The 4,743-nt window shown below is 51.2% G+C and overlaps 1 pseudogene; it reads right to left on the bottom strand.

Annotated features, from left to right (window-relative positions):
* Positions 1-4,347: 4,347 nt before the first annotated feature.
* Positions 4,348-4,465, bottom strand: LOC112479950 (annotated as a pseudogene).
* Between the last annotated feature and the right edge of the window lie 278 nt (positions 4,466-4,743).

Genomic DNA, 4,743 nt, shown 5'->3' with positions numbered 1-4,743 from the left:
TCCACTGTCGTTTACATCGTTGTCCCCTGCAGGGAATGTGCTGCTTCTCTTCGGCTGCTTTCAAGATTTTATTCTTTGTCTTTTGTTTTCAGAAGTTTAACAATGATGGGATGTAGCATGAAGTTCTTGGAGTTTTTCCTATTGGAGATTCACATGGGGACTTGATGCTGTACATTTATGTCTTTCTATAAATTCAGGAGTTTTCAGCTCCCAATTTCTTTGAGTCCAGGTTTTCAGCAAGATTCCTTTAAATACTTTTTCCGACCTATTCTCTTTCTCCTCTCCTTTTTGGATTCCAATGATCCAAATGATAAACCTTTGTTATCGTCCTGGGGGCCCCTGAAGCTCTGCTCATTTTTTTTTTCAGTCTATTTTATATCTATGTTCAGAGTGTGTCAATTGTCTTGCTCTGTCCTTGAGTTCACTGATGCTATTTTCTGTCATCTCCATTCTACCACTGAATCCATCCTTTTAAAAAAATTTTCCTGTTCTTGAAATGTTCGGTTCTATAATTTTTTTTTTGGTTCTTTATAGCTTTTTTCCTGAGATTGTATACTTTTTGTTTCAACAAAATTCGTAATTTGTTTAAGCATCATTATGATGGCTGCTTTAAAATTTCTGTCAAATAATTTTAACACCTGACTTATCTCAATGTTGGCATCAGCTGATTGTCTTTTGTCATTCGGGCTGTGAATTTCCTATTTCTTGGTACGAGAAGTGATTTTCAATTATATCCTGGACACTTGGGTCCTCATGTTAGAGTACTCTAAGTCCCATTAATTTTATTATGACTTTTTTGAGCAGACAGGCGCCCTGCTTAGGTTCGGCATACAGGTCCTGGCCTACTTTTGTGGACTATGGCTTCGATGACAGTTTAATTGTCAGCACCGGTGCAGTATTATCTCCATCTATTTGGTTTATCCGTCTCTACTGGGACTCAGCCTTATTCTTGCCATTACTGCTTGAGTTTGGCAAGGTCACCTGTTACCTCTAGTGGGAGAGGGGACTCTCCAGCCCCCAGGGAGGAAGAGGGCTTCTGTGTGGGACCGGGGGTCATGGCTGTGGGCTCCCCCTGGCCTGTGTTGCTTCGTTGCCTGGTGACTGTAGCCCAGGGAGCTCTGTTCTATTTGGGCTTCTTATAGTTCTTTGAATCTGTAGGCTGATGCCTTTTGTCAGTTTTGAAAAACTCTCGGCCATTATTTAAATATCACTTTTGCTCCACTATCTCTCCTATCCTGGAAGCGAAATTACATAAGTGGGTGGCCTTTCCGCCATGTTCCTGACGTCTGCTACGTTATTCTCAGCATTTCCTGCCTACTCGTCACTCGAAGGTTCCATACGGCTGTTTTCTCTCAGTTCATTGTCTCTATCCCTCTGCCTACTTGCTGTCGCTATAGTCTCAATGATTACATTTCACATTTTAAAATTATTCTTCGATTGCCGTACTTTCTAGTTCTCTTCATTGTCCCCTCTCGTTATTGAATTCCAGAAGGCGACTCAAATGCACAGGATGAAACAATGAGGAGTGGAAATGATAAATCTGTGGATAAATATAAAGTATATCACGGTGCTCTGCGCGCGTGCTCAGGCTCTCCCTGTGGGCGACGTGTGACTCAGTGGGCCCTTGTCCTGTGTGGGCCTGTGCGGGGGACATCTCTACCTGTGGGTGCTCACGCATCTGGGTCACCTTGTCCTGTTGGCAAGTCCATCATCACCGATGGGATTTTACGGTTTTCCCGGTTTTTCCAGTAGCTCCTTCTGGGAAACGTTTATGTCCAGAAAACTGAGTGTGAAAACAGCCCCCTCCCCACCTCCTGCTAAGGCACAGCCGCTCGGGTGGAGGAGATGCCCGGCTCCTCCAGGGCGGCATCCAGCACACCTCAGCTCTTAGGTGCGACAAATCGAGAGGTGGATGCTTAGCTGGAGACTGTGAATCCTCCTAGCTGGGTGGGAAATAGCATGAGATTAGGTGTCGTTGCCTGATTTCCAGAACTTCCTGATTTTTGAAGGGGCCAGAAATTCTTTGAAAAAGGTACAAAGCCAAGCTGTGTGCTGTCCGGATGCCGCGTAGGGGTGAGGCAGGAAGGTGGCCCCCATCCCTCACCCCCGGCCGCTGCGGGCAGGTGGCGCCCAGGCCCCTGTCGCCTCGGGAACTCTGGTGTCCACTGCCCGTGGTGGTCACAGCTGCCTCTGGAGGGAGGGGAGCCGCAGGCAGCTCAGCCTCCCCCTGCGTGAGTCTCGAATTCCTCATCTGAAGGGTGTGAGCGGAGAGCTCTGCTTCCCCGGCTCCCTGGGGATTAACAAGCCGGTGGGGTCCCTCAACCTCAGGCAGGAAGGCGGCCATCTCTTTCCTTTCCTTTTCCACTTTATCACAGGTGGGGGGCGTGTGGGGGACAGGTGGATTAATAAGTGGACTGCGAGACACAGGCCGGTGATGTAATGTGCTGAGCGAGCCACGTGGCAAAGGACCAAGGTGTCAGAGAACTCTGCCCTGGGCCACCGTTCAGCGTCTGCACCCCAGAACGGGGTGGGGTGCAGGGGAAGGGGGTACTCCACGCCGCCTCTGTGGGATAGAGCTCCAGGCTTCAAAGGTGACCTTCCTGATCCACTCTGCTTTTCAGTCAATCGACTAACATTTTCTTCGGAACGTTTCCAGAAGTTATTGGGATTATCGCGGGCTTCAGGGCAGCGGTCGAAAAGCAGAGCGGGGTGAGGGGAAAGCGGTTCCCTCTCCTGCCCCTGCCATTTCCCACACCAGGCGGGGGAGCCTGAGTCATCGCCGGCTTCCACTCTCATTCGGTCGCTGCAAAGCTGCCTGACATGGGACAAACAGGAAATGAACCGCAACTCAGGGACTCCCCGGCAGCCGCCGGCCCGGGGCGCTGCAGGGTGACGACCCTGACCTGTCGGGGTCGATCTGAAGATTCGGGGAGAAACAGGCGCCTGCTCCATCCCTGGGCGACATCGCTCGCCCGCCCCCTCGTCCTTTCTCTCGTGTCCGTGGAGTGAGGCGGGTCTCCGCGTGGTGCCGGTCCCCTCCCTCCACCCAGGGCGTATGTGTGTGAGACGTGGACCACGTGTGCCTTTGCTCGCCACTGCATCGTGAGCACGGGCACAGTTCCCGACAAGGAGGAGGCGCGAAAGAACCAGACGGCGCTGCTCTGACCATGGACCGAAGCCCTGTGGACATCAGGGCCCCAAGGACAAACCCCTATTCTGCCCATCACCTCCCATGGCGGGGCTTAGCGTCCCCCCGTCCACATCGTCAGTGTTCAATAAATACCCAATGAGCTGATGAAAGCATTGCCCATTTATCGAGTACCTTCTGGAGAGTGAGCTGAAGAGAAAATAATAAGACGTGCTCCCTGTCTTTTTGAGGAAGGATGCAGAGGGCTGGGAGGACTTTTGGGGGAGCTAAGACCGGACCGTCCTCACAGAAGGGGCGGGAGAAAACGGGAGATGTAGGTTAAGGAAGCCACGTTGCCGTGCGTTTGAAGCACGTTTTCTCATTTCGCCTCTCTCAATAATGTTCCGTTACAAAGAAGAAGAGGAAAACGAGGCAGGACCCAAGTCTATCTGACCCTCAGAGAATAATTTATTCCCGTGGGAATGTCTGCCCCGGAAAACGGGAAGAAGGAATAGCATGAAGAGAGGATGGAGTGAGAAAGGGCTAGAACTAGAACACGAGCCTGGGAAACAGACGTGGGAACGTGAGGATGGAGTGCAGTTTGCTTCCGGGAGAAAATGCTGGAGACTCAGAGAGATGCCACTGAAGGCCGCCGTCAGGGCAAGGGCTGCACTCGGGACCTCGTCCCGAGCTGAGAAAGGGGAACTTTGAAGGGGTGTTAAAAGGACAATCAGCACTCTAGGAAAGTTAGTCAGACTCTTACATAAGATAAATAAAAAGGGGGCAGACCAGAGGAGAATGGGGATTATTGCAAAGGCCCCGAGAAACGATGCTGAGCGCCTTGCCAAAGTCATGCATCCATCCATCCATCCATCATCCATCCATCCATCCATCCATCCATCCATCCATCGATCCATCCATTCATCCATCATCCATCCATCATCATCCATCCATCATCCATCCATCCATTCATCCATCCATTCATCCATCCATCCATCCATCCATCCATTCATCCATCCATCCATCCATCCATCCATCATCCATCCATCCACCCATCCATCCATCCATCCATCATCCATCCATCCATTCGCTCTCCTAATTATTCTCTTAGGTGTCTCTTTTTTTAATTTTTATTTTTATTTTAGGCGAGGCAACCCTCAATTGACCTCACAGATCGCAAGGACCTTGTCAGCTTACAGTCCCTTACTTTTTATTTTTTCTGCCTACAGCACCTGGTCTTCCTAGGCGGTCTCCCATCCAAGTACCAACCAGGCCCGGCCCTGCTGAGCTTCCAAGATCAGCCAAGATCGGGCGCGTTCAGGGTGGCGGGCAGTGGGCTTAGTGTCCCTTAAGATGCTCTTCCAGGTGCTGGAAATACAGCAAAGGAATAAGACGGTGTGATGCTTTTCCCAGGGGCGCCTGCATTCCAGGGGGATGGGGGCGCCGACAGCTAACAGGAAAGGAAGAACTCCAGCGGGCAGTAAGCAGGGTGAAGGGTGAACAGGGTGCCAGGGTCAGGTGGAGGGGCTGGTGACAAACGTGGACAGGACTGGCCTCTCTGCGAGATGTGGTCTCTGAGTGGCTGACAAGCAGTGGCCATGGAGGGCCCATGGGAG

This window comes from Pteropus alecto, unplaced genomic scaffold (assembly GCF_000325575.1).
Source record: "Pteropus alecto unplaced genomic scaffold, ASM32557v1 scaffold21, whole genome shotgun sequence".
Lineage (NCBI taxonomy): Eukaryota > Metazoa > Chordata > Mammalia > Chiroptera > Pteropodidae > Pteropus > Pteropus alecto.
This window is presented reverse-complemented; position numbering and strand designations above follow the sequence as displayed.